The 12,341-nt window shown below is 42.0% G+C and overlaps 1 protein-coding gene across 1 annotated transcript in view; it reads right to left on the reverse strand.

Annotated features, from left to right (window-relative positions):
- The window catches only part of Ikzf3 (IKAROS family zinc finger 3), an 85,872-nt gene that overhangs the window by 57,974 nt on the left and 15,557 nt on the right, over nt 1–12,341 (reverse strand). The window lies entirely within an intron of this gene.

Raw genomic sequence — 12,341 nt, forward strand, 5'->3', positions numbered from 1 at the left:
CCTGCCTCTGCCTCCCGAGTGCTGGGATTAAAGGCGTGCGCCACCACGCCCGGCTTTAATGACTTTTTAAAAAGTGTGTGTCTTTGTGTAAGGCAAACTCCTGTCAATATCCAGATGTAAGTGTCCGTGTTTGTAAATCCCAGGACCCAGGAGTCTGAGGACTGTGGGTTCCAGCGCAGTCTGGGCTACATAATGAGACTCCATGGGGAAGGAATGGGAGGAAGAAGGGGACAGGGGAGGGAAGGAGAAGGGAGGGGAGGGGAAGGAAGAAGTGGGAAGAAAGGTGTACAGGACAGAGAGTGACTATCACCCCAGAAAGGGGTCCCCATGAGCCCTTCCCAGTCAGTGTATACATGCACACACGCACGCATGCATACACGCACGCATGCACCCACCCACCCACCCATGCGGTGCCTCCAGAAACAACAGCTTCCACTGTAGCTTTTCTATAGTTTTAGCTTATTCTAAAACTTCGTGAAAACGGAATTATACAGACAGATGATGCAAATCCTTTTGTCTAAGGCTCTTTTAACGTAATGTTTTGGGATTCATGCATTTAGTAGTGATTCTCATTAGTTTTGTTTTGTTTTTGTTTTTTTTAAAGTAATATTGCACTGTATGAATCCACTACTTACCTACTCTCCTGTTGAGGAATATTTAAACTATGTCTAATTTTGCTGTTGTTTGTTTATTGGTTTCTTTCTTTGCCTCCTGGGATTAAAGGTGTATACCACCATACCTAGATGTTTTTAGGTTTCCTTATTGTAAATAAAACTTTTTTTTTTTTTTAATTTGTAAAAAGTAGACTTGAGGCTGGAGAGATGACTCAGCAGTTGAGAGCACTGGCTGCTCTTGCAGAGGACCTGAGTTCAGATCCCAGCACCCACACAGCAGCTGACAACTGCCTGAAACGCCAGTGCCAGAGGATGTGATGTCCCCTTTTCAGCACTCTGAGGGTAGGAGGCACAGGTGTAAACACATATAAGCAGGCAAAACACTCATACACATAAAATAAATAGATCCTTAAAAAATTTTTAACAATGAGCTTAAGTTTGAAGATAGTTTTAAATTTATTGGAAAATTATGAAATCAAGTGCAAAAGGCTCCCACCTCTCCTTTTAATCACTATCTTATTGTTAGTGTGGGACATCTGCTATAACTCACAGTCAGATATCTAGTCATTATACTAAGAATCCAGATTTCCTTCCTTTCCGCCCAATGCTGGTCGGTTGGTCGCATTAGTTTAGTTACTGTGTCCCCTTAGGTTCCTCTTGGTTAGTTAGTGTCTCAGACTTTCCTTGTTTGGGTGACCTTGACAGTTTTGAGTGACAGGCAGGTATTTCAGAGGCTGTCCCTCAGCTGGGAGGTGTTTGCTTTTCTCATGAATAGACTGTGGTATGGCGATCCATGTAAAAGTCTTTCTTCGGGAGCCATTGGCTTTCGGATCTCTTGAGTAAACACCCAAGTGTCGAGTTACTGGGTCATGGAGTAAGTATATGTTTAGTTTTAATAGAAACTGCCAGAACTTGTTCAAAAGCGGTTGTGCCATCAGCAAAATATGCGTTCTGCCTGTTGCTCTGTGTCCTCACCCATATGCATTTCATTAACTTCATGATGAGATAAATTCCTGAGATTATGTTTCTGACACTCCTGGGACACATCCCTGCCTGGTTATGACTTTAACCACTGTGGTGTGGACTGAGGACCCAACCACTAGCCAGTTTATTAAGAATTTGTGAGTTTATGTCTGGATGGTTTAGGCCTACACTTTATAAAATTTCTTTGTTAGACTTTTCTTTTGTTGTTTTTGTAGCATTTCCTATTATTATTATTATTATTATTATTATTATTATTATTATTATTATTATTATTTAAATCATGTCAAACTGACTGTGTTTCCTCTCTAATGTTTATGGTAACATTTAAAGTAACGCTGCTTCGATTGAACTTTAAATCCCAGCTTCGTATTTTAAACAGCTACGGGCCAATGCAGACTTTGATCCCATTTGTTTTTGGTGAGTTTTACTTTTCAAAGGTTTTGCTTACTTTTTATAATGGTCTAATTTCTTGGCGTGAGATTCCTGTGGTCCCCCCCTGCCCCGTCATCTCTTTCCTTTCCTGTAGGAGCTACAGTCAGGCAATCTTTTCTCAGTTTCTGTTTTGATAATCTGCAGTCGCCTTTTCTTGTTTGGGAGACCCATCTCCTCAAAAAACCAACTTTTGATTTAGTTCATTTTCTCTGCATTTTCTCTGCCCTTCAGGACATGTCTCTGTTGCTTACTTTGGGTTTAATTTGCCCTTCCTTTTTTTTAGCCTATTAAGGCGAAACTATGGTAAACTGCTTTAATTCCTGCTCTGTAACTGTGAACACCTAGGCTATATGTTGTCCCTTGAGGTTTATTCTTGAGCATCCTATGAATTTGACTCTTTACCCTCACTGTAACTTAGTTACAATCTCCTTGGGACTTCTTCAGGCCACTGGTTACTTTATTTAAACTTTGTTTAATTTGTAGACATTTAGCAGAATCTGAGCTCTCTGTTCTTTCATATTTATTGATTTCTGGGCAAGAGATGTAACTCCATGACAGACCATGTGCATGGTTCAGGGTTCAATTCCTTTTTTGCAAAAAGGGAAACACAAAACCAAAAGTAAGAAGATTTTTTTAAATTCTACTCTACTACAGTTTTTAAAAAGCCTATGATTTCAGTCCATTTCTTTCTTTATTTCAGGATGGGTTTTGTTTCGGTTTTTGTTTTTGTTGTTGTTATTTTTGCTTTTTTGTTTTGTCTTGTTTTTCCAGACAGGATTTCTATGTGTAGCCCTGGCTGTCCTGAAACTCTCTGTAGACCAGACTGGCCTTGACCTCACAGAGACCTGCCTGCTTCTACCTCCTAAGTGCTGGGATTAAAGGTATAGGCCGCCACTGCACAGCTTGTTTTTGTTTTTGAGACTCTAGCTGGCCTCGAGTGTGTCACGTAGACCAGGTGACCTTGAACTCACAGAAATCTGCCTGCCTCTGCCTACCAAGTCCTGGGATTAACCACCCCCAATTTCTGGGTTTTTACAATTATGAAGATCTGTTCGTTTTCTTGGGAAGAACATGCTATACGTAGTTGGAAAAGCCACACTGCGCTGTGGCTGGGTGAACTGGCTGATGAATGTCAGTGAGACTAAAGTAACTGATAGGACCACTCACACCTTCTCAGGCTGCACTTCTAGCTGGCTGGCTGTCTAAGTTGCTCAAGGAAGACTCTTAAATTCCCCAAACACTATTATTCGTCTGTCTGTTTCTGCTTGTTCTAGAGGCTGGAACACACGTCTTCAGTTTTCCACAGTTGGCTTCCTAACGAAGTCAGACCAGCTCACCAGCTCACAGCAGCTGGCAGCCATTTTAACCCTTTTTTCTGCTCTGCATCCTTTACACTCTGGTTGTCACATGTCATATCTAAATATATCACAAACGCCACCAGACAATGCCATTAAATTTTGCTATAGATAGTCACATTTTATTTTACAGTAATCAAGAGGAAATTTTATTTCGGCTTTACCCACATAGTTAACGTTTCTGGTGCCTTTCTTTCTTTCTTTCTTTCTTTCTTTCTTTCTTTCTTTCTTTCTTTCTTTCTTTCTTTCTTTTTCTTTTTCTTTTTTTTGGTTTTTCAAGACAGGGTTTCTCTGTGCGGTCCTGGAACTCACTCTGTAGACCAGGCTGGCCTCGAACTCAGAAATCCACCTGCCTCCCAAGTGCTGGGATTACAGGCATGTGCCACCATGCCTGGCTATTTCTGGTGCTTTTTATTTCCTTTTTCATGAATGTCTGGTTCTTGTCTAACAGCGATTTGCTTACAGCTTAAAGAACTTCAGCTAATACTTACAGTAGTCCAACTACTCTAAGTATGGGATCAGTGGCTCATAACTTTCATGTATTTGGCTATACCTTTACTTTATTTTGGGGGTTAAATTTTATTTGGGGGCTGGAGAGGTGGATCCATGGTTAAGAACACTGACTGCTCTTCCAGAGGACCTGGGTTCAATCCCCAGCTCCCACATGACAGCTCTGTGACTCCAGTTCTGGGATATCCAACATCCTCTCATGGCTTCCCTAGGCACCAGACACATATGTGGTGCACACACACTTGTGTAGGCAAAACATCCATACACATAAAATAAAAATAACTAAAACATTTTTTAAAAGAAATCATATTAGGTACAGAATACTGATTCCAGGTATGCCACCTTTAATCCCAGCACTCAGGAGGCAGAGATAGGAAACTCTCTCAATTCAAGGCCAGTTTGGCCTACATAATGAGCTACAGGCCAGCCAAGTTAACACGGTGAGACCCTGTTGTGGATATATGTTTATGGATTGAGCCAGGCACAGAAGCTCACACTTGTCATCTCAGTATTCCTAAGGACAGAGCAGGAGGATTGCCCAGATGGAGTTCATAGTAAGTTCCAGGCCTGCCTGCACTCCTCAGTGAAACCTAAAACCAAACCAAAAACAGAATCTTAGCTTGGCAGGTCTCCCCCCGATTCCCCTTCTTCTATCACCTTAAAGACAGCATGAATTCTGCGTTCTACAGTTGCCGGTGAGGAGTCGGTGAGGAGTCAGTGGTGTGTTCTTGCTCTTATTCTTTTTCTTTGACTATCCCCCCCCTCACTTTACCTTCGCTTACAGCCGTTGACAATGACAAGACTTTTATTTGCATTTTCCTACTTGAACTCTTCAATAAAGTGAGGGTCTTTAACAAACCAAAATGTTCTCGAGGGCAATTCTTCACATACCCCTCTGCTGTTCTGTTTTTCTCCTATGACTTCGATTACAAGTGGGTTCGGTACCTCCTTATTTCCCACACCTCCCTTGAGACCGTTCCCATCCAAGTGATTTCAGCTCTAACGCTCACAGTGAATGATATATATTGCTCTCAGGCTGTGACTATGTAGCCCAGGTTGGCCTGAAACTTGCTTTGCTTTGTGGTTTAGGTAAGCCTTGAATTCATCCTCCTCCTCCCTCTGCCTTCTTAGTGCTGGGACCTCAGAGACACACCACAAGATCCCAGTCACTTTTAAATCATCTTACTTTGCTGTTAAGACCATCCAAAGAGTTTCTTAAAGATTTTAATTCTAGAATTTTTATTTTTGTTATAGTTTCTTTTCCAACGTTTCCCATGTGTTAATTCATTGTGTGTGTTTTTCCTTTACATCTTTCAAATACTCACAGTTGTATTAGATTCTCCCCAATATTTTCCCAATATTCCTGTATCATCTGAGCCCAGTCATCATTAGTTTTTCTTTCCCTGAAGGAAGTATTACATTTTCTTGCGTCTTCGTATGACCCAACAATTTTAGATTGTATTCCGGACATTATAAATGATATGTTGCAGAAATCCTAAATTCTTTTACATTTCTCTAAACTCTGTAGGAATGGGGGGATTAATTGTGGTTGTTTTCAGTTTATAAGACATGTAGTTAACTTCTCTGGGTTAACGTTCTAATTCTCCCTCTTCACCTGGGGGAAGCAGCAGCCAGAGTGACCACAGCAACATAGAGATTTCATATTTCCAAGGACACCTGAATGCGTTGGTCACCCTGAGGAAACCAATCTCATAGTTCAGCTCCAGATGGAGTATCGTGCAAACATGTACATGCACATATATGCACACATATGCATACACAGGCACACACACATGCACATGCACACACATGTACACACACTCTTCCAGAATCAACCGGACAATTCATACTTCCCTTTTGGCTTTTTCCATATCAGAGTTCTTCCCATTTTTTTCTAATTGTGTATAGTTTTTCATTGTTGTTGTTATTATTGTTGTGGTTTTAACTAAGATTGTAGATTCTGGATTCAAGCTTTAGTAATTCTGAGGTTTAAGACGGAGCCTGTTCTTAAAGCAAAAACCCGTTAGGCTGTTTCTAATGTCTTCAGGTGATAGATTTTTGTTTTTAAATTACATGTCTAGAATCTGTAAATTGTTTTCTCTGGGAATAATGGTTTGGTATCTCCTGTGTAGCTGAAAATTTTTGAGGTTTGCTTTTATTTTCATGGTAATGGTTTATGCAAAACTGCTCAGGATAATACTGATTTCATATGTCATAGCATAGACAGTAATCAGGTTATGTTCCTGGTTGTTTGAAAGATATAATCACTCTATATACACTCTATTCTAATTGGGAAAGCTCAGTATATCAGCCATTCCATGCTAGCAACAAAATATGAAGGCATAAGAAACACATGAATTTGAAAGATTAAAAAAAAAATCGCAGTTTGGCATGAGGTATCAGAATCCAAGCCCTTGAGAGGCATGGGTGGGGGAGGGGGTATCCAGGGTTCAAGGTCATTCTCTGACAGCTGTGAAACTTTCACGTGCACACTGAAGATTCTCAGCGTGGGGGGAGGGGACCACAGAGCTAGTTCAAAGGTTTCATGAGCAACTGTCATATAGAATGGACATCTTTTAGTTAAATATAGCAAGATAGCCTTTGATTTGGTGGCTGCAACACAAAGGGCTGTGTTTCTATTGAACCTTTAAAACCCTTAAAATAGGTCTCAATAATATTTAATGGAAACTCTGGCTTGGCTATGAGTGGTAGAGCCCTTGCCTTATATATGGAAGGGCCTGGGGTCTATCCTCAAAAGGAATATATTAATACTGAATATGTAAGCCTGTTGTGTTGGAACTGAAGGCATAGGCACAAACCCATGGCTGCTACGGCATATAAAACACACATATAAATGTACGTACATGAGTACTCATAGATAAATACAGCCCTCTTTGCCAATATCACCTGGTAACAGGAGCACAGACATCTCCCAGCCTCTGACAGAACATCCAAATATTATTCTCCTCTTAAAGAGCCAGGCTCCCTAGAGAAACAGCTCATATCAGGGAAAGAACAAGATGGGTTGGAAACATTGTTCTAGGCCAGAAGGCAAGAAAGAGATCGTAGAAGGAAGAGAATGTCTTTGGGCACAGAAGTCATCACTAAAGAGTTTCCTCTACCCAACCGGCATTAGTGAGCAATGAAATAAATAAGCTGTTGAAAATCTGATGAAGGGGCTGGAGAACACTTGTTACTCTAGCAGAGGACCTGGTTTCAGTTCCTAGCACCCACATGGTGGCTCATAACCCATTTCTAACTTAAGTCCAATGGGGTTCAATGCCTTCTTCTGAACTCTGTGAAGACCAAGCATGCACATGGTACACATGATGCATGTATATGCATGCAGGCGAAACACTCATGCATATAAAATAAAATAAAATAAATACATTATCTACTTAGTTAAAAAAGTAAGTCTGAATATAAATAGGCTATCTATATAGTTTCAAAATACTTGTGAATTAGTTCGATTTATGTGTATGTGTCTGAGTTAGTGGATTCCCTGTGTGTGGTTGGGGGTGCCAGAGGTGGCCAGAAGAGGGTGTCTGGTCCCTCAGGGCTGGAGTTATAAGTGGTGAGAAGCCACCTAACATGTGCTAAGAACTGAACTCAGGTCCTCTGGAAGAGCAACAAGTGCTCTTAACAGCTAAGCCATCTCTCCAGGTCCCTAGAGTACTTCTTTTCAAAGCTCAAAACCAAAACCATAGAAGTGAAAGAATAGCTATGTAGTGGCAAAGCCTGGTTGACACGAAGTCACACGTGAAGTCACACTTGACCATCTATGGTGGACACCCTAATTCTTACAGAGCAGGAGTCATGCCATGAGGGATCAACCTAACTTGAGAGAGAGCTTACAAAGTAGCTGGCAGAGCCGGGCGTGGTGGTGCACGCCTTTAATCCCAGCACTCGGGAGGCAGAGGCAGGCGGATTTCTGAGTTCGAGGCCAGCCTGGTCTACAAAGTGAGTTCCAGGACAGCCAGGGCTGTATAGAGAAACCCTGCCTCGAAAAACAAACAAACAAACAAACAAACAAACAAAAAAACCAAAGTAGCTGGCTCACAATCCTGGGAAGTGTCAAAGCTGTGACAGCATGAGGGACTGTTCTAGACTGCAAGTGGAGATGTGACGGGGACCACGAGCACTCTGGACTAAATCCTCTTGTGGGAAAGAGTATTACAGACACAATCAGAACACTGATGGGGCAGAGGATAAATTGGTAGTAATTTACCAATGTTCATTTCCTGGTTTCGCTGGCTGTACTGTGGTTATGCCCTGAGATAGGACCTACACTTTAAAGAGCTCAAAGTGATAACGGATCAACTCAGCAACTTATGCTCACATTTTCCGAAAAAAAAAAAATATGTTTTTTTGCACTATACTGCAACTTTTCTGTGAGCTTCATAGTGTTTTTTTTTCCTTTAATTGTAAAAGGGGGGCTGAGGAGGAAGCTGGCTTCGAAACTTTCAACTGTGCTGAGAGGATTCTTAAAGGGAACAAAGGAAAGACAGTTCAAAGGCCTGAGAGCAACCGTCTTGTGGCAACATCTTTTCGTTACATGCAACAAAGTCACTTTGGGTTTGGTTTGGTGGTCTAAGGGCAGAGTCCTGGTCCGGGGACCTTTTAAGTTCCCAGGCAGTGACATTTAAATTGGTGTCAACACCTTTCAGATACCTTGTGTGTACAACAGCAGCAAAGATAACAGGGTACAGCTCCAAAAAGAAGAGGGAGCTTTCGACTGCCTTAGCACTAGTGACTTCAAAGATATTCAAACAGCCTAGAGCAGCCCACAGAGACGGTTATCCCAGGTTAGTAAGCATAGATGCCCAAAGGAGTCCAGAAAAAGGGCGTTGGACCCCCTGGAGTTGGAGCTCCAGGAGGATGTGAGCCATTCCGTAGGTGCTAGAAACCGAACTCTGGTCCACTGAGCCATCTCCAGGCTGGTTATAATTTTCTCGTCTTAACATTTGCCTTCTAAATAGCAAACTTTGTAGAGGTCAGTACTAGTCTATGATTGAGACAGTTGATGAATCCCCCCGGGTAACAACAGTAAAGGATGTTTCTCTTCTTGCTTCCCGCGGCAGTTTATTCTTGTTAGTGATTTATGGCTGCATTAGCAAGCTCAGTTGTCTCTTCCCATGAGTACTGAAGACAGGCCTCCATTGCATTATGGGAGATGACAATTCCATAACGCTTTTCCCCTTCTATTTTATTTTGGTAGAACTGGGGATTGAACCCAGTGCCTCCAATACACTAAGCAAATTCTCCACCCCTGAGCTGTATACCCAACCCCAAAGATGACAGCTTCCATCTTTTTCCCCTTTTGGTTATCTTTTCACTGCTAAAGATGACACACAAGAATTTTCATTTTTAAAAGAATTTTCAAAATACCAACATTTTTCTGTATTTATGTTATGACTGTGATGGATTGCAAATACATTTTAAACTTAGAAACAACAGAGGTCTGGCTAGGACATCAGAATTTACATCTAAGCTTTGAACTCTTTACTTACAACAAAGCCAAATACCCGTATTTACAACAAAATGTGTGAGCAGAGTTTACTCAGATGACTATACACCTGCCTTTATTGCCTAATAGTATTAAATAATCATCACTCACTTAGGAACACTTGCTAACAGAATTCTGCTCTCCAGGGATCAGATTTCCCACCCACTGGTTTGCTTAGTAGGAGATGCGGACGCTAAGGAGAACAGAATGGTGAACCAGATAGAACTTGTCCTGAAGCACTCAGTGCGAGCCGCGCTCAGCCCTCAACCACACAAGGCGACACCTCAATGCCGGCCTTTAGTTGTCCTCACGACAGTAAACCGACAGACACTCTTATGCCCCTTTTAAAATATTAGTTTCTCTTATCTAAACTGTCCACTTTTGCTTTCTGGATAAATCTTTGGAAATGTAATTAATACTTTGGACCGTAATTGTGCAGGCTAGCATTTCTGTAAAGCCCTCTGCCGGGCCTCATGGCCACACCACAGGCATTCCTGATGTGTCACCAGAGGATGAAAAGTGACCCTAGTAGCAAACAAAACAAAACAAAACAAAAAACATGAGGATGTCAGAACAGGGAGCCAGAAGTGAAGTCTTTAGCAGGTCATCAATCCTCCCTGTCACCTGGTGCTTGCATGCCCTTGAACATTCTCTCACGGTACAGTCTCTATCCAACAACACCGAGGTCTTCATTGTTTGCTTGCTTGTGTCCTTCCTTAAAAACATCTAAAATGCCCACTTAAGGTCTTAAGGTCCTGGTTCGGTTTGGGGGTTCATGCAGAGTAATCCATTACTCAGATGGTACCTCTCAGGTCCCTGACCACAATGAGTGCTTTCTTATGGAACCATTTGTGTTGGTACCTGATCCTACAAATAAAAAAGAGGGGAGGGGACAAGCATTGAGCGCAGTCAGACAGTAAGGGTTCTTTTTATCCAACGCCACTGCTGAGGTATGGGAGTGATGGCATTTACAACTGTGCCGGTAGCCGGGCATTCGGGAGGCAGAGGCAGGTGGCTTTCTGAGTTCGAGGCCAGCCTGGTCTACAAAGTGAGTTCCAGGATAGCCAGGGCTATACAGAGAAACCCTGTCTCGAAAAAAAAACCAAAAAAAAAAAAAAAAGATTTACAAATGTGCCCATTTTACAGACAAGATTCAGACACAGGAGCCAGGCATGGTGGTGCCCACCTCTAACCCCCTGCACTCAGGAGCCAGGAAAAGGTGAATCTCCGAGTTCAAGGCCAGCCTGTCCACAGAGTGAGTGTCACTGTTGTTTGGGAGACCTTAATCCATGCTTTTAAATGCTCCCTGTGTGGGTTACAATCTTCAAAGGCCACACTGAGCAATGACCTCCGGGTCCTAATGCTTTCAAACATCTCAGATGGCTGAGTGTACATTACTGCAGCCGGAGGCAGGAGGGGAAAGGAAAAGGACACACCGGAAAGCTGGGGAATCCAACCAGGGAACTCTTCCTTCCCTGAGTCCCAGGACTAAGGGCAAACGATTAAGAAATATCAAATCTTCTTAAAGAAAACCAGATAGATTACAGCCACAGTAGCTATTTGCCTTATCCTGCCCTTTTATATAAAGTATTCAATATTCACCTAAATTAAAAATCTAATGAGGAACTACACTATGGGCCCCAGGAGGACTGCAGACAATTATTAATAAAATAACAAGCTGGATGTCCAGTGTTATTTGTCCCGTGAAGTCAGTTACCCTAAAACATATACGTATTTCTAGTTTACCATTTGTTTTTTACTAATTTCTTGGATGTCGCATGGCACCGAATGAATATGAAAAAGATTCGAAGAATGGGCATTTCCTGTCGTGCTAATTAAAGGAAAATATTCTCGCTTAAATGACCGAGCCCACCGTGTTCAAACTGAGGCTTTTGTGTTATAACTGTAAAATGCCTAGTTTCACTGTAACCGAATAACTTAAAGTATATATGGCTGAGCATGGTAGTACGTGCCTGTAATACTAGCATCTGGCGGGGGCGGGGGGGGGTAGAGTCAGAAGAATCAACAGTTCACAGTCCTCCTCAACTGCATTGCCAGTTCAAGGTCAGCCTGGGAGAAACAGTGAGATCTGGTCTCAACAAACAAACAAACAAACAAACAAACAAAACAAAAATCTCAACGGAAAGCTACACTGTCTTTGAGACAGTGCTCCAATTAACAAACACTACTATTTCCATTAAATATTTATACAGGAAATGATGAACATACCTTCAGCCTACTGGGCTCCATTAGAACGCTAAGGTTCTTGCCTGCTCGAACTTTTCCTGTGTGAATACATAAGATTGGGCTGGAAGTGGTGCTGGATGCCTATGATCTCAGGACTAAGGAGACAAAGACAGGCAGATCTCTATAGGTTCCAGGACAGCCTAGCCTACACGGAGAGTTCCAGGCCATCCAGGGATACACAGCAAGACTCTATCTAAAACAAATTATAAAGTTGTGAGATATGAATTATGTTGTATGTTATGTGTTGTCACTAAACATGTAAATATAAAAACTAAATGAAATAGGAATTCTCCTCATCAAATAAACGAGTACGTTAGTGACAGAAGAGAAGAGAATATTAACCTCTGACAAGTCACACACTCCCAAACATTAAAAACATCGCAGACTTGGGCTAGAGATCTAGATGCGTTAGTATAGTGCTGGCAAGTTCTCACAAGGCCAGGGGCTCAGTCTCCAGCACCCCGTAAATAGGGTGTAGTGGCATGTACCTACAACCCAAGCATTTGGAGATGGAAGCAGGAAGGATCAAAAGTTCAAGGCCATCCTCAGCGACATAAGCAATTTGAAAAGTCAGCCTAAGATATGTGAGCTCTTATCAAAAAGAAAGAGAGAGAGAGAGAGAGAGAGAGAGAGAGAGAGAGAGAGAGAGAGAGAGAAGAAGGAGAAGGAGAAGGAGAAGGAGAAGGAGAAGGA

The sequence above is a fragment of the Mus pahari genome, chromosome 14 (genome assembly GCF_900095145.1).
Source record: "Mus pahari chromosome 14, PAHARI_EIJ_v1.1, whole genome shotgun sequence".
Taxonomy (NCBI): domain Eukaryota; kingdom Metazoa; phylum Chordata; class Mammalia; order Rodentia; family Muridae; genus Mus; species Mus pahari.